This window comes from Dermacentor albipictus, chromosome 9 (genome assembly GCF_038994185.2).
Source record: "Dermacentor albipictus isolate Rhodes 1998 colony chromosome 9, USDA_Dalb.pri_finalv2, whole genome shotgun sequence".
NCBI classification, from domain to species: domain Eukaryota; kingdom Metazoa; phylum Arthropoda; class Arachnida; order Ixodida; family Ixodidae; genus Dermacentor; species Dermacentor albipictus.
In genome coordinates this window covers 81,879,732-81,906,294 of record NC_091829.1, presented here as the reverse complement: position 1 = coordinate 81,906,294, position 26,563 = coordinate 81,879,732, and the positions used below count along the sequence as shown (strand labels likewise).

Sequence of the window (26,563 nt, the reverse complement as noted above, 5' to 3'; positions counted from 1 at the left end):
CCTTTCAGTGTCACAGGTGATGACTGTTGCAGCCTCAATATTGTTTGCTCTCCGTATGATTCCGATAAAACGTCGCCTGTGTTCTGACTGCGCCCCTCTAGGGCTGAATCAAAACAATCACAGCGTCTCAACGAGCTGGCATCTCCACGAGGAGTTCACAATTTTAAGAACTGCTCAGCGGTGTTTAATTGCACCTTGATTGGTGTTTGATTGGACAAGTGCTTAGGTGTCTTCAGATTTTTTAAAATATTCTTTGACTGAGGGTACGACTTCCTCTTGAATTGATACCACGCAATTACTTACATCATCATTAAAGATCAATATTTTCGATTTGTCTGAGATAACTTTAATGCCTAGATGAGCCGTTGCATTGTAGCCTATATTCGTGAATCTGTAAATTTCTTGCATTGTTCGCGAGTAGCATCATGTCGTCCGCAAACATCAGCCCGGAGACCTTCTGTTGTATTTTTGCTCATTACGAATGCAAGATATCTCGACATCTAACTCAATGCTTTCCTGTAGGCTTTCTATGCCCTTAGCTTAAAGCGTCAATAACATTGGAGACCGATGTCATCCTTCATTCAGCCCTCGGTAAATGTGTACTAGTCCGTTGCATTTCCGGCTATGCCATACCATTTGTACAAGGTTTTTCATTATACCTCCCTCAAGAGATCTGCGAAATTGTCTTCTTTGGCATCGTGCGTTAGGCTATCCCATTGCAATTCGCAGTCTACGTTGTCTTAAGCTTCCTGCATATTTCCAAGTGCTATTCATAAAGGTCTATTGAGAGCTACTGGTATCTTTATGCATTCGTTTCAATATTGTAATGTAATTTCTTTGTTTCTTCAACTTTCGACATTAAAAAAATAGGTATTTATGCGACTTCACCCTATCCCGTACAAGATGCCTTAAGGTCGCTGTGTTCTTGTCCAATTTCCCGTAGGGTCTGAACCAAATTACATAATGAAGAAGGAGGCAACGGAAAATAAAATGGTGGCCGTTACTGCAGGATAATGCTGCATCCGCACAAAATGCGTTCACAGCCGAAGGAAACATGGAAGTCTCCTTTCTTGTTTCCTCCTTTGAAAACGAGTGGCCTGACATTCTTCGTTTTTCACACTGCAGGTAATGAAAAGGAAACGTTAAATACAAAATGCATACCGCTAAATAATACTATCTTAATGTTATTGTGATAGGATAGGAAGTAGCAAGAACGTCGAATTTGTTGAAATGGCGCCACTGCATTTGGCTTCACTGCGCGTATCACCATCTCCAATGATGAGGACACTGCGCAATTACAGATATTATGCCAATAGTTTTGTAAGGGATGTCAAGTAACACTAGTAGTGTAAGAGCCGCCCCAGCGTTGTCATCATTAGAACTGCAGCAATGGTAATATTTAGGTGAATAGAACGAAAGAAACGCCGCAAGAAGTTATTTATTGTAAGCAGCGAAGGTGGCAATATTTAACAATAGAAAAACACATCGCTCCACCAGGACATCGCATGCTTCAAAAATTTCATCTCATTGCACAATTGGTGGCCGCTATTAGGCACCTGCGGCATGTAGTCTCTTTCCGTCCGTGTTTATTGCGCTACACTGAATTCACCATTTAATTGACAGGTCGCAAACAGCAGATGAATTCAGCAATACAAGTATTTACGTCAAACTTGCCCGCTCGTCGTCCTTCTTGCGCGATAGCTACTCTACATCCCGGTCTCTATCATATTACTAAGGCGGTAAAGTTTGGCCAGTGAAGCACGCCTGTATGGGGTCAGCGCTAAAACGACCACAACACGGAGACCACAGGGCACAGAACCTCGTCACGAGGCCTCTTCTTTCTGCTGTCATCCTTTCTACCGTATATTTCGATTGCGAGCATTTCGCTGGTCTCTGCGGCACAGCACTAACGAATGAAGAGCTTTCAGATAAGGTAATGTGTGCGCGCTGCCAGCATACGGGCGCAGATACAGTCCCGCGTAACGCGAGCGTGCGCCACGCAGGTGTAGTTGCGCTACGATTGCGCAAAGCTGACACTGTTTGTTGTGTGGCGCCACCATGCAGTCTGCGTGAGTGGCGACATTTCGCTTGCTTTGTTATGGCCAGCGCCGGAACGCATGTGCTATCTCGCGCTTCAGTCGCTTGACCAGAGTTCATCGCGCGCTAGCTTTACTGGCCGGCCTTAAGTTCGGGTACAATGAAGAGGTTTCGCTGAGTTAGTGCTATTTCAAAAAAAAAAGCGCTGGGTAGCCGCGCCCGTGTGCGCATGCGCTGAGGCAGCAGCTCATTACCGCGCCGATGCGAGCCACGTGGAAGGCGCTGAACTGTACAAGGAACCAAATTTTCGGTGTTCCTGGCGTAGTTGGCGTGACGTATCCGACCACACCGGCCGCTGTCTGGCACGTTGGAAACGCCGGCCTTTCTCCGGCGCTTGAAGGCCCAGCCGTTCCGGCGGCGCTGCTTGCAAGCAACGCTCAGTGATGAGCACGTAATGGAACGACGTAGTTCTTTCAGCGCCCGACCCGCAAAATGTCAAGCGCACCTCATGGAGTCGTGTGCTGGCGGGGTCTGAAAGATCTTTTCAGGTGGCTGGTGCACACGTAATGGCGTACCAGGCGTTCTACCTTGCGTGTCTTCGCTTTGACGTTGCCATATGCCCAACCACGAAGTACGACGTTGATTATGCCTCCTTTGATGCGGTGTGTTCGGATGCCACGCCAAGAAGGCTTGGTTGGAGCTGCACTGATATTTTTTTTTATTTCCCAGACGAAGGAAGACAGCCCCTGTTATTGGATGATGGATTTTCACGCCAAAATCGCGACGTAGCCAGTCATTCGATGGTGAGTAGGGCGCGGCCCACGCTGGCTCCTTTTTTTACGAGACATATTTCGTTCCCGTCGAATGCCTTCTAGGCTGTATTTCTTGTCCCAACATACTCGCGCGCAACTTGCAGAGTCGTGTCCTTGATGATGAATCCGAAATATTTTGCAAGAGTTGAGCAGCCGAGTGCGCGACTGCTCTGCTCGTGCGACAATCGAGGGACTGACCATTAGAATTACTATTGAAGATACATTTTTTTTAGATTTGTTGTTCCCTTTCTTTGTTAACACATGGACACACTTTCAGGCCATATGAAGTAATATGTTGAAAACCGAATATGCTATGGGAGGTTTTTATTATTTGGTCCGACTTGTGCAACCTAGGCTTATTCGCAATTTTTATTCGGTGCACATGGCAGATAGCTGCACATTGTCTGGACACGAATAAATTAGAGTATACTTTGTCAACTCCAAGTGCCCTTTTTAATGCCGTGTCATTGATGTTTTCAACTGCCTAGCATTTTCAAAAAATATAATATCGGCAAAGATTCGAAAATACCGAATGTTTCTGTCTTTGGCGCAGGTTCTGTCGTACTGGGACAGAAGAGCTCTTTAGTACGAAATTAACTCTTATCGTAGGTTAGTGAGGTTTAGGGTTAACCTCAATTTGAACAGAGAAAGAGTGAAATTGGTCAAGAAGAAAGAGGCCAACCTAGAAGCAGTAAGGGTAAAAGCAGACAAATTCAGGCTGGTACTTGCAAACAAATATGCAGCCTTAGAACAGAGAGATGAAGATCACAAAGAGCTAATGAATGAAACCGTAACTAGGCTGGCTTCAGAGGCACCAATTGATGTGGAAGGCAAGGCACGAAGGTAACCAGTAAGCAAGCTTTCCCAAGTAACAAAGGAAATAATAAAGAAACGATAAAGAATGGCAGTGTTCAATTCAAGAGATAAGATAAAATTCGCAGAACTGTTAAAACTGATCAACAAGGCAAAAATAAGTGATATTCGAAACTATACCGTGAGAAAGAGTGAAGAAGCCGTAAAAAGTGAACGCAGCCTAAAATCAGTGAGAAGGAAACTAGAACAAACCGAGACGTGTGCATTGAAATATAAGCAGGGTAACATCGTCAGCAATCTCGCATGTATAGGAAAGAAGCGGAAGAATATCATACTGACCTGTACTGTGATCAGAGGAGCCAGTCTACCTACATTAGAAACAGTAATGAACAGGATACAGAAACTAGGTACTAGGTAATAAGACGGCGAGAGGTTACATTTGAATAATTAGGTTTATTAGCTTGGCATTCACTTTGAGGTAATAGTGTACACATAGTTACACACACAACGACGTGATAGCCGTCGTCAACGGCCTGCATGACCAGCGTGGTCTCCTGTGGTGAAGTGGCACCGTAGTCCGCTATCTCTTCGCTGACCCCGAAACTACTCAGTCCCTTTCCTTAAATTAGTTTTCACTGCATTCAAAGGACCCGTGCAATAGCGGGAGGCGGAGACTTCTCCCACTGCGATCAATCAGGCAAGCCGACAGGATCCAATAGAAGCCAGAGTTTAATTGCCCAAAATTGGTCGCGAGCACACTCCGCACACATAACAAAATCGACCATGACTAAAAAAGGTTTGCTACCCCTACACAGCGGACCGTGAGACAACCACGCGGCACGTGCATGATGTGGCTGCCAGGTACGGCGGCATCGGCCGGGCGAGACAATATACCCGAAGTGCCGTCGCGGCCATTCCCGCACAAATTCTCCCCCGCATCGACGAACACGCAGCGGTCACGGAAAGAAAGAAGGCACCCGCGGTATACTTCCTTCGCGACACTAGACTGAAAGGCATGAATGAAATAATTTATACGAAGTGGACCGGAACATCTTAGTCGACAGAGTCTGCGTCTTCCCTTCACTTTTATTTGTTATAAGACCATTGCTCTGGGGGCAATATAAAGGGGGTGGGGCTATTAACATCGCAAATAATATTTCCTTCATGCCGGCAGCTGCGATGTAATTTTATCTAGAAATCTGTGGGGGCAGGTGAGGACTTTCATTTCAAGGGGAAAGTCGGTCCATTGACTTGCTGTTTGGAGGAAAAAAACATCTGGAAATGGTAGCTGTGCGGGCACATTGTAGTGAGACTGTAAACGGACGAGCGGCACGTTGGGACGTTATGATGGATATATATATATATATATATATATATGTGTGTGTGTGTGTGTGTGTGTGTGTGTGTGTGTGTGTGTGTGTGTGTGTGTGTGTGTGTGTGTGTGTGTGTGTGTGTATGAGAGACAGAGCGAGGTCTTTATCTCTCGTTTTTAGGGATGGTCGGAACCCGTCAATCAAGGGCCCCACTTGCCTCCGCCGCCTGCCTGACTTGGCTAATGAAGGCCTTTTGTCCTGTCAAGTGGGAATGGGCGAGCTCTGCCTCCCACTGCTACATTGTGTTATTCTTATTTGGTTTATAAGGCGCTTAGTGCAATCCCAGATTACACGTTATAGGGTGGGCATGCCACCGCACTACTTGCAGGGGGCCCTATAGCGAGTGGAATACATGACGTTTAACAGTTTAAGATGGGGGAATACCCCAGTCTGTTTTTTCCACCAATCGGCCGCTTCTTACCCGTTAACTTGTGGGTGAGGCGGCGAGTATTTTCGGCGGACTCCGCGCTGATGAGGAAGTGTGTCTTTCGCATTTATATTAATGGGTTTTCAAGAGGAATAGTGCAACAGGATAGGGTTAGAAAAGGACACCTTCGGCTCGGTTGGTGCACCTTCGAGCTAACGCGTTAGCCTGTTCGTTCCCACGTACACTCTCGGTTCCCGAGTACCGGAGTAGGCGATGACGGTTGTTGAAAGATTTAGGAATTATCGCGAAGCTACCCAGGTCAGTCAATAGTGCAAGTCAAGTAGCATAAACAGAAGCATCTGGCGTCCTGTACTTGGGACCTATTTTCAGACAATCACTCTCGGCGTTATTATGACCTTCGCGGATGCAGTTCTCAACCATGCAATAGACATTGGGCGCGTGATTAGTTTTGACCGGTGGCGCGTTCATGCGGCGGCGTCACGACTGCAGTGGCATGTCACGGCCGGGCCGGGGTCCGCAGGCTCTGACACCAGCTATGTTGATTGAATCTGATCCGTCGTTTCTTTCTGTTTGCTTTGCTATTTGCCGCGGGAAACCGAATCTGATTGAACACGTTGCAATTTTTGGTGCACGAACAGTTTCTGAAGCATGACTGTGGCTGCTTAGCCGTTCATTTAATCGTCATTTTTCATTACAACCTCACCAGATCTCACGGAGGAAAGACTGCTTGCACGACTTCTGTAGGCAACAGTACGCACAGTTCTCAGCAATTGAAACGCGATACTCGAAGGGCATGCTCGCCGGCGCATTTTTCACCGACTGTAAGTGCTGTGGTCACCGAGCTGACGCATCGTGATATACGGTGAAAGCGAGAACCTTTGTGGCGCATTGTGACTGCGTATGGTCACAAGAGCGGGATTGCAGTTTAACACCGCGACTCAATGCGTTAGCTGCCACGGAGTGAGATTGGGACAAACTTAGACGCTCGGCGCTCTCCACGCAAGGAAGAACGTCATGAATTCTAGCGGCCGAACGGAAGCTAGAGCGTAGACAAGTGCTCCAGCTCGTGCTATGTGACACGTAACGTAGACGTGCCAGTCATGTTAAAGAAGTGTAATGCAGTCTAACGCCTCTATAACGGAGTGCTTGGGGCCTCCAGAATAATTAGTTATGCCTGTCGCTTCATTGTAAAGGTCGAGCAGTGCACAGCTCACACAAGAGCAGGGACGGAGTTATTCCTTCATTATACAAATAATTCAATTCTAGAGACAGTTGTTATAGAGGTGCTAGGCTGTAGATGGCGCCGAAAGGAGAGAAGTAAAGAGCAAAGAGCTGCTATGCCTGCCTTATACGCAGTTCGATCCAACCATCTATGCGAAGGTACGAGACGTGCACTCCACTGCTATTGAAGCAAAATATTAGACGCACAATCCTACGTGTTATCGCTCATGCCCATGCAACCACTCCGGTAACCTTTGCAGTCTTGTGACCAATACTTCGTTATGGTATGAATAACGAGAAAATTAGAACTGTCTTCTGGAACCGCTTTGGTAGCAGCGAAAGCTTCTTAGCTCACTATATCTTGCGCAAAGCCCTTAAATATCAGAAACGGGATGTTAAAGGTTCTATTTGGTAAGAGCGCGCTTCTTCAGAGCCCAAAGAAAAAAATTACTGTAAATGTCGACCCTCATTTGCAAGGAAAATCGCGTTACGTGAATGCCACTGCGTAGTTGTGATGTTGCGATGCTTTGTGACACAAGTTGACTTACAAAAGTTTTGCCGAATAGCGGCAGATGCCCGTTGGTCCATGGAGGACATACTCAGGAGCCTCATGGCTACATAACCAGGTGAATGTATGTTATACAGTTTTGATACGTCGTCGGCGAATGTTTTGTCCATTTCCCTTATTTACATGATTAAATGCGTGACAACGTTATTATGCACAGCAAAATACCACGTGGAATATAAATGCTGGGGCTCCACGTCTCAGCTTACCACGGTGAGCTCTGTTGGCGGGGTGCAATTCCATCGCAATTTGCACTAATTTTCGACTTTATATTTTACCTGGTGCCCTGAATGCGGCCTGTCTCGTACACGGGACGGCCTTCCTCAGAATCGCAGACATGAAACTGCGTTTTGCGGTACGTAAGCCCTCAAAACCATCAGTGCGAAATCACTGAAAGCAACGTGAGTGCCTTCGTCTCGTCGTCGGCTTCACACGCCAGTGCCATGACTTCTGCCGTTCGCGGCGCTTTTACCGTGCTTTACGACGAGCTCGCACGGAAAGTTAAACGACCGAAAGCGATCGTCTGAGACTGCAGTTCTGGTTCGGCAAGCTTCCATACATGCTGTGACGTCAGAGAAACGTGGTTTTCAACAGTGTGCTTACAAGGAAATTTATTCACCCGTAGGCACGCTTACAACTGTGGTATGAACGAAAAGCACAATATAAGGTACATCACATGTAATACATCATACTTCATGTAAACAACACAGATTCAACAAATGATGCATGAAACACAGAAGGGTTGCCGTCAATGGAGCCGTCAGCCTAATGAAAAGCCTGATCATGCTACGTTACGCGACCACCATTGTTGGCCTGGGCTTGTTATCTAACTTTCTCTTTATTTCTCAAAGGATGCTGCACAAATGCAAATGCTGAATTAATAATTTTTGCATAAAATATCCGCAGCGTATGTCTTTACGTTGGCCTTTGGTTTTGGGCTAACTCAAAATGGTACTGTTGCCTTTCTTTTTTCAAAATATGTTCGGCTAACCGCTGCGTGGCTTCAGGCATACTAAGGTGCGACATCGCCATGATATTACTGCTAAGCCTGTTACAGTAAATCTGCGCGAATAAAGAAGCTGCAACCGCAAAGGTGCCGCCGAGTTGCTGCCTCCGATTTTTGTCATGCTGAAAGTATGCAAAAACATTATGCTAAAGCTAGCATTTAGGCCAGCACGTCCGAGTCGACAAATTGTCTAAACCAACGCCAAGACGAAAACGGAGGGTTCCGCGGCATTTTGAGAAGGCAGGAGAGGTTTCTAAAGACCAGAAAGCTTGGGAACCCCAGATCTGTAACTTACAATATGTTCCAAGCAAATTTGTTAATTTCAGTATAATAGATAGGGGGGATGTTCCTACTAGGCAGTGGCGACTGAGCCCTAATTTCGTGCTCAGCAATAACTACTTTTCATTTTTGATACTTTATTAAAACATACTTGCCGATTCCGAAATCGCGGCAGGTCACACCGCAGCGCATCTAGTAGTTGAGCGAAAGAGTCCTTCTAAAATTCAAATATGTTTTATAAGATGGCGTCCTGTGATAACTAGCAAAGAAACCTTGGTACCGATGGGGGCTGTAAATGTACCCGTAATAACGGCTAAGGTTTGCTCACGCTTGTCAGACTTACGTGGGTCCTGAACCAGTCTCCATCATTGGTAAAAACACACACGCCGTGGATAGCATACGCTGTTGTATAGATCTCAACCAAGTGTCGAACCTGGGCGCAGCACGCAGGGGTCACTAACGGAGCGTGAATCACTCTTTTCGCGAAGAAGTGCGAGACCATTCGGGAAGCGAACCTTCAGATTCGGGGAAAGTAGTGCAAACCTGAACACCCAGTTCTGCCGGAGGGAGTGTGAATAGCGATTAACATCACATGGGACCATAACATCATCAATAGGAATAATGTGTGGTACATTTTCCATGCTTTTTCCAATGAGTGAAATAATCTAGTATACAAAACGGGGAAGTTTTTACGCAAGTGAGTGAGTGTAGTCTACAAAGGGTCGCATAGGAAGACCTGGCTTCTTTATCTTTTGTAGGCCGTGAAGTGCAGACGCTGATACGTTGCTACACAGTAGTCGGTAATAAAGCGTTTGCGTTGGGGCGGGACCAAACGGGAGATGTCAGCTCAAAGGTTTTGGCATTCCCTTCACATTATTTCTGTGGTATCACGCGTCAGGCGAGTGTAGGTGATGGCGTCACTAACCAGTGTCAGCATATTCTTGGTGCAATCGCCACTATCAAGCAAAGCAGTTGCGTTTCCTTTATCAGCCGGAAGAATGACATTGTCCGTATTGCTTCGAAGCTGCTCGATAGCCTTAGGTTCCCCCAGCGACAGCGCAGAGTTTGAAGAAGCGTTATAAAGCGTAGCAACAACATTAATAATACGCGCGCGAGCTTCGTCACGTCTACCGGCGTTGACTTGGCTTACAGCGTCTTAACCAGCACAAATTAACTTCTGCGTATCTCGCTTGTACCCTGTGATAAAGCTTAGGGCGTGGCTGATGACCGAGAGTTCTGCTTTATCAGGTTTAGAGGAAGGAAGGTTCTGTACAGCAACTCCTGGTATACGGCGGGACGTCCAATTTCGGGGTGGTCGCAGCCTTCCCGTCTTGGCATGGTGAATAACGTCGTTGTTTGGTGTTGTCACGCTTGCTTGGCAGTTGGCGTGTAGGGGTACATATGCAAATTGGGCAAAGCACAGGAACTCTACTCGGCGAGGAGCAAAGGTCTACGTTTACAGCATTTGGATCATGGCCTTCCAATCCGATATTCTTGCTTGTAGTAGTATTCGTTCAGCGCTTGAATTAGCGCTGTTGCCGAACGTCGTTGGAACCGGCCTGTTTAGTGGTAGTGATTGTGGGATAAACTGCTCCTTCTTGCACGTCTTATTAAATTTGAGATGACTCTTCGACTCAGCTGTTCAAGGATGCGCACTGTCGTACTGGGTTATTTCTTGGCCGTACGCCTGTCGCGGATTGATGAAATCCAATATTTGACGGCAACCGGCATGGCCGGAGATATACATACAAAAGAAGCGCAAAAATATACATAAACCAAGAACACTTAAAATTTAATGACGTTTCGACTCCCGATAGGGGAGCGTTGTTCTCAATAAAACTCGTAACAGAGATTTACCGCATTAAAGCACGTTTCACTACGTGACGGAAGCAGCGAGTATACATCGTTGGAAGTGTCCCGTCAGTCGTGTTCAGCATGTGCGCCGCGATCTTTATGTGTGAGGATTCTTGACTCAGGCACGGCGGAAGCTTCTTTTACTTGGCTAGAAGGCGTGTAGTAAATCAGTCAATATTGTAGCCAGTAGATTCCGCATGCTCAGCAAGGGCACTCGAGACCACGCGCTACCTGTTTCTGAACGTTATACTCGCACTGCCTCATACGTTTCTTGAGGTCACGTGTCTCGCCCATAAACTTTTGCTTGCAGTCAGCGGACATTATAACGTAGACTACACCGGGGAAGTTTTCTGTGCAACTCGCATTTTACATTTAGTAAAACGTTTCTAAGTTTGCCTGTTCGCAGATGCACAACTTTCCCAGAGACGCCGGGTCTGGTTGGGTGCATGCCTTCGCGCTCCTTCGATATGTATTTCAGCAGTCAGACTGGCCGCCATCAAACTTTGGATTTTATCTCCCTTTTCTTGAACACTACCTTTTTGATAGAGGCCTTCTCCTCAACCGCTTCGGGGCTGATGGCGACTGCCCTTTGACGATAACGGGCAGATTACCATGGAGAGTTCCTTTTGGCACTCTCCATGGTATTTAATGGCTCAGTATACTGATCATGATCTAGTATGCGAAAGTCAGCGTTTCGAATTTCGATAGCACTTACGTATTTCGGAAATAAATCGATTATTGTCTGCTCACGCTCGGCTGCGCCCGACCACCGTAAGGATGGCACTTGGGGCACACTGGCTGTTTGTGTCGTACACGTAGGATGTTGCTAATTTTAGATTATTTTGAACACACTAGTGACCAGATCTAGCGCCAGCATCTGACAAGGAACAGGTTGTATGCTTCTCGAGTTGCACATCTTCGATGTGCGACGACATCACGCTGAAATCTCGTTATGTTAGGACCCCTTTCATGGCGACTCCAGAGTGCAGCATCTATCGCTAAGCCGTTGTGTGCGCTGCCAACGTCATACGGGCGAGCATAACGACTAACTTACGTTCAACCATTGGGAGTGGCACGCTTGTCGTAATGATTAATGAGGAAGTGAACGGGTTAAAGATGTAAATTCTTGCGAGACCACAGACGTGTGCAGCTATCTGAAAAACTGAAGCACAGCAAATAGTTGAGAGACCGTGACAACCACCATATGTTGAGGGATAGCCTCGGAAATTTTTAAGTCACAGGTACCAAAATGAAATGTTGGTGCAACTACGTGAACGTCAAAAACCAAGTTTAAATTGCGTGTCACGGTCACGTTTAGGAGGCGGAAAGTCGTGGGTAGCACACAGCTCCTCCGTAGTCATGCAAGGCATTGAAGAAGGAGCGGTAGCACTGAGCGGAGAATCACTCGTGATCTCATATTGCCGATAACTGTCTCCTGTTTAACTAATTGAAGTGTTTCATGCTCCTAATATATGAAATAGTCTGTTTTAACATCGAGCGCATTTCCCGACATCGATAAAAAACGTTTTTAGGCTTCCTTTAAATTCCCTGCGCACCAGCAATTGCTCATGGCACTTCCTGCTTTTTTTGCGTAAAAATAATTATGATTTGACTATACAGTTATAAATCAACAATAACATGGCTAATATGCTACGTTTTATGCAGGAAAAGCAGTTGCGCCTTGAGGACGGCGATGTTTTACATGACAGCTAAACAAAAATAAAGAAAGGCTGTCACTGCGAATGAGCTTACCTTTCCACAGTCTGCACCGTGACTCACATCTTTATAGCCAAATTATTACCTTATTTGATTGTGGTATGCAAGTGCTTGAGGGCATGTCGGTAAAAACGGTACCACTGTTAAGGCAAACAACGTCTATATTGTTAAATAGAAAATGTTTACTGTTGCAGCAGCTTGATTTCGGTGAGTTCGTTCAACTTTAATCTCATTGCCTCAGCCTTTCTTCAGCAAAGTTTATATGGCTCGTGCTTTGTTTAAATTGCCTTAAGCTGCAAATCACTGCTAGACCTGTTGTGTGTGCTTTATTTTGAAGTCGTCCCATCGGCTCTGCTTTGTTGTACCTTCTTGCTTAAGTTCTCTTTCCTAAGTGAAATAGCGCAATTCACATTGGGAGAGCGGCCATGAATCGGGTGGTGAGAAAACTCTAATTAATAACTTCTTTTTCCAAGGAGCCATCGTCATCTTTCTTGACCGCCTTTCATATACGGCGCGCTTCGGTGGTTTGTCTCGTGAATCTTGCTCCTTGATTAGAAGAAGGTGGCAGAAAAATAAGAAGAGGGCTTCTTCGGCTCCTACCACCGGTCCGAACGTTTCTGATGTCCTTCGCTCACTAACACACACATTGTTTTATTGAAACGAACCTAAGTTCCTATAATTCGGTTACGCTGACGTGATTGTGAGATGTGCATGACGTCGTAGACGACGCCATGAACGAGAGACCGACGACCAGCGCAGAGGGCCTACCGAAACTGCTGATTCATCCGCCGTGTTTTGCCCACAAAATTATGCACCCTGATTCGCTCAGACGGAAGCCTCCTGCGTAAATGCCCTTTACCTCGCCGCGCGAGAGGTTGCTCCAGGTTGTCTCTGCATTATGTACAGAGGTGCTTCAGGATTTGCAAGACCTTGTGCACGCACCCCGCCGCACTACCCCCTATGGCCAATTCAAGACGGCGGTACTGCAATGAAAGTTCATGTCTGTCCTCTGGCGCCTGCAACAGCATCTTAACCAAGAGGAGCTCGGCGAACGCCCGCCGTCAGAACTTCTACGTCGTGTGCGGCGGCTTCTCTGTGACTGTGGGCTGGATGCAAACAGTCCACTGCTCCATGAACTGTTCCGTCAGCACCTGCCACAGGATCTGGTGGTTGCCTTGGCTACCCCACTTGAAGGCATGTCCTTCGAGATTCTTGGAGAGCAAGCCGACCGCATCGCTGACTGTTGAGCAAAAGTTGTTGTGGTAATAACGGCCTTTCCACTGTCGCACCTCAAAGATCGGGTGTCTCGTCTTCAGCAAACGGTTGACAAACTTGCTGAGACCAATACTGTACTACCTTCATGGCCCCACTGCCGTCTTTTCATAGTTCATAGTTTTTTCTCGGCCAGGCAATGAACTCGCACTGAATGTTGTTTTTTCGAAAGCGATCGCCAGTGAACATGTGTCAACCTTGGTAAATTTCCATGCGTATTTTCACACGAGAAAGACATCGTATAGAGCAGAAAAGTTCGGCGCATCGCCGATGGAGCCGACAGTATAACGAATCGCGCATTCTTGCTAGGCTACATAAACTCAATAGTTGCTCTGGGCTCCTTGCGTAACTTTCTCTTACTTTCTCAAAGGGCATTTCGCTAACGCAAATATTAAACCAACAATATTTACACAAAATATGCGCAGCGTATGTCTTTAAAACCACATTTCCTTTTTTTTTGGTATAGAAAAGTGCTAGTCATTTGTTTTTTTCTTTGCAATGTATACTTCGCTATCCACTACGTAGCCTCATCGTGTACTAAAGTATGCCATCGTGACGATTTTACCGCTAAACGCATTAAAGTAAACCTGGGCGAAAAGAAAGCGCCAACCGCAAACTCGCCGCCAAGTTGTTTGTGCGCGTGCGAGTGCATGCAAGCGTGTGTGTGTACTTGCGCGTGGCATTATCGTGATGCGGTATGTAGCGTTGCGCTGCGATGCGCCCTCTCCATGTTTGACATCCTCGCTGATAACAGCGGTAACGAAACCTCTAGGACCAATGTCTATGCCATGTTTTATGCGAAGCGTATTACGAGAGCTCAACCCAGCTCCTCAGGCGCGGCGGTGTCGCCTTCAATACCACGTGACACCGTGACGTCACGACAGAGGAGAAACGGGGCTCCAACTCGCGCCGTCGCTCGCGGTGTCGCGGCGGTATATAAGCAGCTGCGCTTGCCTCTGCTAGACACTCACGAGGTGAGATGCCTCCTGGAGACAGAGCTGCTCGTTGGAATGAGAAGCGAAGGTTGCGGCGTGCTACAGAGACTGTTTCTAGGTGGCTTTGCTTCGGCGCAGCGACTACGCGCCCCGCATCGGACGCGGTGAGCGTCGAGCAACGCAGCGTTCGGCGCGACAACGAAATGTACGCCTGAGCAAGCGCCGCACGCCTGAGCCGACGACACCGGCTTTTCTGCGACACGAGCTCCTTAACGCTGTCGCGTTAAAATAAAGGCTAGTATGCTTCGCATCCTGGGCTTAACCTTAGCTAAGCCACAGCCATTTTTGAAATGACTATTCTCCGATGTTTCATGCCTTGTCCATCCGTCGCTTTTTTTTTGGTTATGTTAGCTTGCTCGATTTATTTTACACATTTATGTTGGCACATGTCAACGTGCGTGGCTAGAGAAATAGAGACGCGCACGCAACTGGTGGAAGCGAAAACCAATTGACCAGATACATAATTTGACACGTTTTCTCGTAGAAAGTATTGTCCAGGCAGTTCGATCACTTCTGCTGATCCCATCACTGGCCACCCCTTTTATGTTTCCGGAAATTGGTCACTGAAGTACATGACAGTAGTTGCTTTGCCCAGTGGGCTCGCATTGTAGAAGGTGGATCGGTAAAACGTGGAATTAGATGGCAATTGTTGACGAGTACATTTAAAGGGAATAAAAACGGAACATCAAGGTTAACCACTTTGAAATTTAGAGCATTATGTCTCACTCGAAGCATTGGTGAAGTTTGTTTGCCGTAGTGACTATTTGCGCGGATTTTTCTAGGAGAAGTGCACTGCAGTTTTATTCCATATTCATCAGTAAGCACTCTTAATTATTCAAGTTTGTACCTAAAGTTATAATCACATTTTACAATACCAGCAGATCACCATTCCGTGCACACAAAAGCAGAGCAAAAGAAATCACAGTGATGACAACAAATACGCTATTAAAATTCTTTCCGAAAAATGGAATATTTCCTATAGTTCTAAAGAACATAGTATAGCAAAAATGAGGATTGTAGGTGAGTACTCGTAAAGAAAGAGAAACCTGCTGCAGAGCTTCCTAATCTTTAGCTCTTCGAAATCAACAAAATAACGCAGAAGGCTTCCTAGATTGTCTCCTTTTTCCGTGGTGTACAATATGGACGCACAAATAAATAAATTAATCGCCATTATGATATCATGGCTGCAAAGCTTATGCAGCTGTGTGTGCCTGTACGTAGAAGCCTGGGAGTTTGTCAGTGATACAAAAAAGATATTACGATGGATGGTTTGGCATCGCATAGGCTACAGCAGCTGCACAAATTGTTCACGCCTAAGTCATCAGCCTTTTCTTGTAGGTACGTGCTTTGAAAGTTTCGGTTTCGGCATTGGAAAAAGCAAGTTAAACATGTGGCGGGAAAGGGGCTAATCGTGCAACATGCGGAGAGTCCCTCAAGGTAGCCTAAGGAAACGTCGAGAAGGGCGAGGAAATTGAGCCAGTGGGCAGACACTGCGATATCCATGCTAGCCTAAAGAAAATAGAAGGTGTCCAGAATGAGCTTGTGAAGCGGATCGAATAGCTGAAACATGAGCTCAATATGTGGTGTGATGCATGGACTGCGCTAGAAGAAAGACTGGAAGCAACCGAGGAAATACTGAACAGTGCCGCCATCACGACTGAAAATGTCAGTCACGATGGAACGCCGGTTCCCGGAGTTTTAGGACCGGAAGTGCCAGCAAGCGCATGGACTACGTAGAAGTCGTGCGGTGGGCAATTGGAAGTAGGGTCTACCTTGAAATTATTAAAAAGGGAAAGCAGGAAGACAGAGGTCAATGCCCCGTATCAAGTGCGAATTACGCGGAAAAGGTTAACAAAGGGAAGCAAGAAGACGCCTCGTCAAGTAGGAGATAGTGAAAAGATGAGAATCGTTGGTGGCTTTATTGTCTAGGTGTCAAAGGCAATTGTGGAGCGTTAGGGACGCTTCTAGGTCGGACTTTGAGCTATGCCATGCATCGTGCTGGCGGAAAGCTAGCGGAGAATGCACAGGGAAGAAACATTGTAGCAGTGGCGGGTGGCCGACATGCGGTGCTAAATATGAAAGCGGGCAAGACAAGGCGAGCGTTTGGCAAAGGGTGTCGCCGACTTGCGCGAGATGTCCCTTAGATGCAAATTTTGGTACGCACGGTTCCGAAATTATCGGTACGTGACGCTGACGTACAGAGAGTACCTGCGGCAACTGATGAGGAGATTTAGAAAGGGAGCCGAACGAAAGGCTTCGAGCTTGTGGAACTCAACAGGGAAGTGAGTAGATATGCTGGTTTTCAAAGAGACGGAATGCACTTCAATCACAGGATTGTACGAGAATTGGGCTGGCGAATTGCTGGTCGTGCAATCGCTTCTTTTGGGGCCTCACGGGCGCACAGGACGCCAGTTTGAGTAGTAATGAAAAAAGTACCCTAGAGGAACCTCAAACTAACATCACCGGCAACAACCGGAAACTGAGAAAATTGAAAGAAAGAAAACAGCTCGCCGTGCTATAGGTTACATAAACATGCAAGGCGCCAAAACAAACGAGATGGAAGGGATGAAGAACAAGTGAAGTAGAGAATAAATAGGTGTGCCTGTGATTTCCGAAACGCAGCATGCAGACTAACAAGAGCCACCAATCATTGATAATTGTGTTTGGGAAAGATGTAACGGAACAAAATGGGAGAGAAGGGGACGTGAAGTCGGAATTCTCTTACCTGCTTGAGTGAAACAGAAGGAGTAAATTCAAAGTCTGAAGAGCGTCTTTGGTTATCAAGCACCGTCAGCGGAAAAAAGTTGGCGTGGCATGACATATTTATGGACGCGTAAAAAGTACAAAAAACTACCTTGTCAGTGGAATGGCTCAGTTGGAACACTAAGAGTTTCGGTATCGATACCGAAATTATCCTTTTGAGTGACATTATTTCGAGCATACAGGAGCTACATGGTTACACAGACAACAACGGGAAGGTAATGCTAGGCCTATGTGAGCAACGTAACCGGATTATCGAGAGTACGGGGCCTAAACGTGACGTCGAAGTCACATGCTACGGCTGAAATAGGCAAGCAGCCACCGATTACTTTCTCATCGCGGAAGTAATTCATGATACGTGTAACGAGATTGTCATTGTGGAGGAAGGGAATAGAATCCTAAGGAGTTGCCTTAAACGCACAATCTTGAAAATGGCATGTGTAGTAGGAAAAGACGACAAGGAGCGAAGGATGGCCAGTTGAAATTTGAACGGGAACTAATAAATATAGTAAGAACAGTGGAGGGAAAACTTGCCAAATGGGCAAGGAATGAGTCAGTAAAGTGACCATTGAAGTGGATGAACGAGACAAATTAGAAGTGAGACGCAACATGCTTATTGGAAAGGAAAAAGGAAACCGAAAAGCTGTTGGAACCGGGAGTTGCGTGCAGCGGCCGACGAATGACAGAAAGCATCACGAGAGTATAGGAAGGCAAGAAAGGCACAGTTTGCGCAAGACAAAAAAGGCAGAAAATGAGAAATGTGGCGGGAGAAAGGAAAGCAGTGGTTTAAACATTGTTTCAAGCAAACATAAAGCTAAAAGTGAAAGTAGGCTGTGGTAAATGCGCGAGAAATAGAATGCCGCACATGGAATAATTGGGAATCACATTCACTTACTAGCAAGAAAGTCTGGTACAGTACAAGAACCGATCCTAGACAAAGATTGCAACAAACTAGAAGGGAATGCAGCGTTAAATTGCGTTGGAAAATAACAGCCGAATAATTTCAAGGCCATGGCGAGATGGTTCCTGAGGAAAGAAATAGCTTGAACTAGAATAAGATGGAAAAGGAGCTCATGCTGAGAAACTTGAACTGGAAGTAAGGTGACGAAATTCTTAAACGCACAGCCACAGGTTGAGGCGAGCTTCCCATCACGCTGAATACTGATCTTGGACCAAGAAGGAAGGAAGTCCTGTTTGCGGACCGTTTGCGGCAAAGCAGAATGAATTTTAATCCTGCACGTAAGGGCGAAAACGAACACACACTGAACTTTGACCATTACATCGGTGACATACAAGCCAGCAATGCAGGCAGTTGAATAATAGCAACAAGCATGAAGATAAAAAAACCCGGCATATTCGTAGAACTACAGAAAAGCTTCAGAATCAGTACACGTCTGCATGATAGCCTATTTGTTCGCCTTCAGTGTATTGAAATATCAATAGCAGAAAAAATTACCGACGATTACGTTACTTCCTAATGCGAAATTTGAGCGCAGCAAATAAGCTGTTTCACCTTTTCGATAGATTGAGGCAAAGAAATCGAGCAACACATGTATGCGCTATCACAGAATTTTTTTTTTCACACGTATTCCTTTAACAAAGACTCCACTAACAGTTCTTGACAGTCATGAAGGAAGCTTTGTGGTCGGAGAAATAGACTGATATATGTTCGACTTGGTACACCAATGCTTGATTCTCAAAGACGAGATCTGTACAAGTGCCTCGCGAGGTTGTCACAGCCGTGGGACGCGTTACGAGCGAGAGGAACGGGATGTTCTCCCGCATAAGTGTTAGGAAATTGCTGTTTGTCTTTATGTCAACATTAAAGTCCCCCACTACTAACATCGGTGTGGATCGATGGACGGTTAATGCGAGTTGCAGGAAGTGCACGACGTCTTTCGTGAGTGCGGTAGCGGACTCACGAAAGCGGTATCAGTCGGTCGCTGCTAGCGCTGGGGGGATGAAAGGGGGGCGGAGCTGGTTACGAGGCCGATGATAACGCCGACGACGACGCGAAACCCAGGAACGGACGCCAAAGAGCCATTTGTGTAGCCAGCCCTCCTCCACAGTCTCTCCTCCTCCCTTCCATCATCCTCCCTCGCCCGGAGAGCCGACAGCGCGCATGCGCGGCGGCGGAGCAGATTCGTCGGCGAGCTGGTTACGAGGCCGACGACGACGCGAAACCCAGGAACGGACGCCAAAGAGCCATTTGTGTAGCCAGCCCTCCTCCACAGTCTCTCCTCCTCCCTTCCATCATCCTCCCTCGCCCGGAGAGCCGACAGCGCGCATGCGCGGCGGCGGAGCAGCAGATTCGTCGGCGAGCTGGTTACGAGGCCGACGACAACGCCGACGACAACGCCGACGACGACAACGCCGACGACGACGACGACGCGAAACCCAGGAACGGGCGCCAAAGAGCTGCGCTCTAAAAAGACAATTACACGTCGCTGTTTTCGACGTGACAATGTAGACCGCAAGGCTTTGTGTTATATCCTGGAAGGAGAAGATATAGGCGACGACTGTGCTCAGCTTTTCCAGGAGACTAACCGAGGAAAAAGCATGTCCGTTGAATGGCAAGCTATGAAGGAACCATTATTACGTGAAACATCATGTATATTGTTGAACAGAAAAAAAATTCTAGTTTCAGCATCTTGATCTGTGGGAGCTGGTTCAACGTGAAGCTTACAGCGTGTGCCTTTTTAAAGCAAACTTTTTTTTTTTAAGTGCAAGTGCTTTATTTTTCTTTACATAATCATGGTTACACATATATCTTGACCGATAGCCAGGGAAGGCTAGTTTGCGGTCCAGTGGAAAATACAAAAGACAGGTCAGGCGCAGTTTTGAACAGCACAGTGTTCCGGAACATGTCATGAGTTATACAGACAAGAAACATTTTGAAAATACTCGTACATAATGAAAGTAAGTTAGAGATTCTGGTTATCAAGAAAAAAGAATTTGCTACATTGCTTGAAATTACGTGCGGTTTAAAGTTCTAGGGGTAAAATATTCCAGATTTTTGCACCAATGAATTCAATTAACCTTTCACCATATACGTTGTAACACTTTGGTAAGTTGAGGTTACCTTTTAAAGCATGTCTTGTACTGCTAGTTGGAAATGAAAAGACGTTTCGAGGAATAGGGAAGTTAGTGCATAAAATATTATTAACTGAAATTGAGGTCTTGTGATTACATAGTGCATTAGCGGATAACACATGTTGTGTTTAGAAAGCATCAATAAATGTATGATTGGCATATTTTGAAGTGCCAATTACTTTCAGGGCCCTTTTCTGTAGTTTTTGTAAAGGTTGTAAGTATGTAATGTAAGTCACACCCCATGATTCTAAGCAATAACTAATATGGCTATGGTAAAACCCATAGTAAAGGGACTTGAGTACATCGTAGGGGAAATACTGCTTCGCTTTAATTAGGGAGCAACAACCATATGCGACCTTCTTGCATACACTATGAATATGTGCTTCCCAATGTATAGGCTAGTCAAATATGACGCTCAGATATTTCAACGAATCAACTTCTTGGATGGGGCTTTTATTAACGTGATATTTATTTGACTGGTGTCAACATTGTTTCTCCTCGATCGAAAAACTACATATTTTGTCTTATTGCTATTTAAAGTCAATTTGTTTTCTAAGAACCATGAAGAAATGTTTGATAACTCGGACGTCACATGTGTTTGCAGTGCAGAAAGTGTGTCTCCTGTGAATAATAAAGCTGTGTCATGTGCGTACATTAGAACGTTTGAGTTCTGAAGAGCGTTAGGGAGGTCATAATTGTAAAATGAGAATAACACAGGACCGAGCACTGAACCTTGTGGGACTCCACTGGTGACTGTGCTGTATGTAGAATAATAATCACCCATTACTACCATTTGTTTCCGTGAGGATAAATAGCTGGAAAAAAATTTTAGGGAGCACTTTGTGACACCATACCATTCAAGTTTTTGCAGTAGTATGGAGTGAGAAACGGTATCAAATGCCTTCTTTATATCCAAAAATATTGCGACAATTATTTTATTATGATGAAGTGCAGAATTTAATAATTGCGAAAGTGTTAGGACTGCTGCTGATGTCGATCTGGAAGGAACAAAACCATGCTGCTGCGCACAAATTACATTGTTTTCAGTTAGAAATTGCTTCAATCTCTTGGAAATAAGTTTTTCAAAAACAGTGTTTATCACACTCAGAACAGAAATTGGCCTATGATTCTCTGGTTGGTTCGAATCTCCACACTTGTATACGGGAACGACTTTGGCTGTTTTTAATATATTTGGATACGAGCTGGAAGCTAACGCTAGATTGAATACTTTGCATATGGGACTGCAGAGAATGTCGATATTGTCTTTTAAAATCCTAGTGGATATACCATCATGACCAGCCCCTTTCTTTAGATGCAGTCGATTTATCGTTGATATGAGTTCATCATGAGTTATTTCTTCTAGCTGAAAGTCGTTGTCAACTATTCTAGGTAGGGAAGGTAGGGGATTACAAGATAAAATCTGGTTAGCCAAATTCGTTCCTACGTTAGCAAAATAATAGTTAAAATCAGTAGCTACTTGTGTCGATCAGGTATCAGGTTGAATGCTCTGCGTTTTGCTTTTTCCTATGACTTCTTTTACAATTTCCCATATCCTTTTCGTATTACCACTCTCGTTCCTAATAAGGTTAGTGCAGTATTGCTTTTTAGATTTTCTAATCATACTAACTGAGATATTTCTAAAGTATTTAAAGCTCTCCCTGTAATATGAATTTGATTTGTTGCGTTTCCATTTACGGTAAAAAGAGTCTTTCTGCTTTAATGTTTTCAGTATAGTGTTGTTTATCCAACTGGTCGCTCGTAATTGTGGCGCACATATACCCTTGTAGATTGCTTAATGGCATTGCAGATGCATTGAATAAAATTTTCACATTGAGTGTGAACATCACACAAATCAAATACTTTCTTAAAGTCTATGCATTCGAGCAATCGTCGTACTTCTGCATAATTTATACAGGAGGATCTTCTATCGCGTGTATTACACAAGGAGGACATGTATTTACGAGGTAAAAAGAGAAACGTGGGGTTGTGATCTGCAATGGTAACATCGTAAACACCAGCTGATACATTAAATTCAAAATTACACAAGATGTGATCAATAAGAGTTTCGGAGTGGTTTGTAATGCGTGTCGGAGAAGAAATGACATTTTTTAGATTGAGTGATTCAAGTAAGAACATGTAATCATAGCAATTCTGTTTTAAAAAGTCAGTATTAAAATCTCCGCAAACGACTATAGTGTCATCTGTGGAAATAAGGGGTACGAATATTTTCTCCATGCTTGCAACAAAATCATTCATGTTTGAAGGAGGAGGCCGGTACACGACTCCTACTTTGACACCGCATTTCAATTGAACAAGTAGAATTTCAGCATGTGACTGACAGATCCAGCCTTCAGGGAGCGTAACATATTTAATTTCACTTTTAATAAATAGTGGCACCCCTCCACCTCAGGTCGTCCCCAGTCATGGTTGCGACACTGTAAGATAACCCGGTAGCTGGACTGTTTCACCTGTTTTTAACCATGTTTCTGTTAGAGCTATAATATCATAATCAAATGTATGCTGCGATAAGTATGCCGATAGGCTTTCAAAGTTTTTTCCGATACTGCGTACGTTGCAGTGCAAAAGTGAAAAATTATCTTGCTTACGATGTAAGTCTTCAAGTTCGTCAAGGTTATAAGCCATCAAAACCAATTAACGTCGTTATCCAGGGCTGCTGATTCCAAGTGTTTATACAATTTGCGCAAAATCTTCGGTGCTTGTGATATGCACTACACGTGAGTTTTCAGATTTCCTCATTAGAATTTTTCCGTCCGATACCCATGTGAATTTCCAGCCTTTTTCTCGTTTTGCTTTCAGTGCAAGACCCAAAAGATTTTTATTTGCATGACACAAATGTTCATTTATAAAGATCGGGGTGACTTCGCAATCAAAACCTAGGTGACTCCTGTTAATTCTTTTTACATCTCCGCTCCCGTATCTGCAGTCGTTCTCACCCACAACGTTACTGTCCCGCATACAATCCTGAGGCTCACAGACAATCGCACGTATCTCCCTGTGGTAAATTTCGGGCTCGCTAGGCAAATTCTGGCTAAAGATATCACCCTGGCTACAATCACTGCTTTAGAAGTAGTTGCGTTGAGACTTTTGCCGTCGACGCTTCCTGTGAGCCGTTCCGGTATGATAAATGTACTGACAATGACATTAGGAAAATGATTGCCCCGAATCTCACTCCTACGGAGACTGAACAGCTCTGCAGTATACTGCTTCCCTACAAGGATATATTCGACTTGAACAACCGACCCTTAGGCCAGACGTCCCTTGTCAAACATCGTATTCATACAGGCAATATTCCACCCATCCATCGGCGACCCTACCGAGTCTCAGCTTCGGAGCGTCACGTCATTCAAACGGAAGTAGACAAGATGCTAGCGAAAGACATCATTGAGCCATCGTCAAGTCCATTGGCGTCCCTTGTCGTGCTGGTCAAAAAGAAGGACGGCTCATGGAGATTCTGCGTCGATTACGGCCACCTCAACCGCATCACGAAGAAGGACGTCTACCCACTACCTCGTATTGATGACGCCCTTGATTACCTATACGGGCACAATATTTTTCATCTATAGACCTGCGGTCCGGATATTGGAAAATCGCTGTCGATGATCTCGGTCGTGAAAAGACCGCGTTTACAACGCCTGATGGTCTTTACCACTTCAAAGCTATGCCTGTTGGACTATGAAACACTCCAACTACCTTTGAGCGTATGATGGACTCATTACCCCAAGGCTGCTCGTGGTCGACTTGTCTGTGCTACCTAGATGATGTTATTATGTTTTCGCCCTCATTAAGCACACACATTGAGCGCCTTTCAGCTGTACTTGCCATTTTTCGCAAGGCCGGTCTACAGCTCAACTCCATGAAACGCAACTTCGGCCACCGTGAGATTACTGTTCTTGGGCATGTCGTCAATGCGACTGGCATCCGACCGGACCCAGAGAAAATTCGCGCCAAGAAAGAGTTTGCTGTTCCATGGTCCGCAAAAGATGTCCGAAGTTTCGTGTGCCTTCGCTCTTACTTCTGCCGCTTTGTTAAAAATTTTGCCACCATAGCACGCCCTTTCACAGATCTCCTGAAGAAAAGTGTGCCGTTTTAATGAGGACTCTCTCAGGCCACCGCCTTTTCTGGTCTTACCACCATGCTCACAACCCCACGGATTTTAGGACACTTCGCTACTTCAGCTCCTAGAGAGGCGCGCACCGATGCCAGTGGCCTCCGTATTGGGGCCGTGAACGTGTCACGGCTATGAACGTGTCATCGCGTACGCTAGCCGTCTTTTGTCATTCGTGGAGCGGAACTACTATAATACCGAACGTGAATGCTTGGCCGTTGTGTGGGCAGCGGCGTCCGCCCCTATTTATACGGCAGGCCGTTTTCTATTGTAACGGACCACCATGCCCTCTGTTGGTTTTCGTCCTTAAAAGATCCCACAGGGATGCTTGGACGATGGGCTCTGCGGCTGCAGGAGTATTCCTATACGTTGGTATATAGGTCTGGTCGCCTACGCAAGGACGCCGACTGGTTGTTCCGCTACCCGGTACACACGCCCGCCAGCACCGACATGAACGTTTCCGCAACTGTTCTTTTCATTTCCAAGCTTTTGGACATGGCCAACCAGCAACGCCATGACGCCACTTTGAGGACCATCATTGATCGAATGGAATCTATTCCTACTGATTCATCATTACGGTGCTTCGTCCTCAACGACTGGATATTGTACCGACGCAGTTTTCGTCCTGACGGTCCTCTCCTCGTCGTTCTTCAACACCTCCGCTCCACCGTGCTACAGGAACTTCATGACGCCCCAACGGCCGGACACCTTTGGTTTGCTCGCACTTACGACCGCGTGCGCGCCTCTTCTACTGGCCCTGCCTCGCTCACGAGGCAGGGCCAGGGCCGCGATGCCATCGCCCACGCTGACGATGCGCACCAGCTTGCCCATACTCGTTTGTTGGCATCGGACGAATCTCAATGGCACGCTTACAATCGCCGCCATCGTGACACATACCAGGCTCTCTCATGCTACTTTGGTCGCCTTGCCGCCGAGCGGGGCTCTCCGAGAAACTTCTTCCGGGCTATAAAGACCCCTACGGTGTTCTACATCAAGTGACCAATGTCGTTTCAGATAATCCCCGTCACCTTCGACATGCCACCTGGTTCCACATCACCTGAATTCGTACGCGTCTCTTAGAATAAACCTTACTATGCCCGTACCGACGTCCCCGACTGAAGCACAAAAAGCACCGTGAGGGTGCTTTCTCTGCCGGGGTTCGTGTTACGGTGGAAAAAGAGGACAAGGTCGTGGACGGTGAAGAGGACGAGGTGGCAGAAGCCTCTCGGGATTCTCGGCAGTTGTAAATATACGCTTTGTAAATACAACGTGTAAATAGTTTTATACTCGGGACAATATGAACCGACTCGTGTACATAAAAGCCAGTTGCGGCAGAGACACAAACAGTTAAATAATTTTTGGAACAGAACAGCGCTGTTTTCACGGAGACAAACCGGAAAGTCCTGCTTACCCCCTTGAAAACAACGCTGTTCTGTTCCAAATGTGTCTTACCAACTTGCCAAACGTCAGTTTTAAATAGCAATGTACAGACATGCTTGTTAACTTTGCCTGTTTCCGTCCTTTGCCCGTCATCTAGTTTAACGATGACTAATTATCAACTCGTGTATGTTTAAGTTCTGTCCCAATAAGCTTGGGACAACGATGCCTGCTTCTATTTGCCTGCAAGAGCACTTTCCTGTGGTGACTCTTGCCGCACACTCGCTCGCATAATTTCTGCTTTTGTTTTTCTTCTGAAATGAAAAAAAGAATGTCTGGCATAAGTTGGTCAAAAAGAATTTTTCTTCACATCGTATGGCGTAATTTTTGTAGACGTACCTTTTCAATGACTTCGTTCCAATTCGTAAATGGCCTGGGCTGAGGCTGTGCCGCGTAGTGATTTAAAACTTTCACTAGGGTTCGTGTTTCTTCATTTCAATTATATACCTCGGCTGTGTTCGCGGAAATCATCTGCAATGTGCAGCACCTAAATCTCTTCGTTTTATAGCTCTGGCTTGCTCCTGCCTTTGTTTCTTCTATTTCAGCGCGTATCCTGTACATTTCAGCAGGTCAAAAGTGAACGTTGTTCAGAGTGTACTGTCACGTATTAGTGACGTGTCAGTATAAATGAAACTCTGTATCAGCTTTGAAGATATTACACATTGTTCTATGCACCGTTTTTTCACTGCTGTCGAACATTGGACAATTTTAAAAAGCGGGAAACGCAACTTCACGTAAAGCTCAACAAACTAGCACTTGATTTGCTTCATGTGTGCTAGAATTTGCACATGGCGGTATTGGGGATAACAAGATAAA

At 45.7% G+C, this 26,563-nt stretch overlaps 1 long non-coding RNA gene across 2 annotated transcripts in view; it reads left to right on the top strand.

The window, feature by feature from the left end:
• LOC135914986 (uncharacterized) overlaps positions 1-26,563 on the top strand; it is a 564,953-nt gene that overhangs the window by 482,214 nt on the left and 56,176 nt on the right. Inside the window, exons 1-2 of one of the 2 annotated variants that reach the window (XR_010568485.1) lie at positions 2,532-2,668; positions 2,767-2,840. The exons of the other annotated variant lie outside the window; for it this stretch is intronic. This is a non-coding gene — a long non-coding RNA (uncharacterized lncRNA). Of the gene's footprint in view, positions 1-2,531; positions 2,669-2,766; positions 2,841-26,563 lie in introns of those variants that run through there. 2 annotated transcript variants of the gene reach the window in all.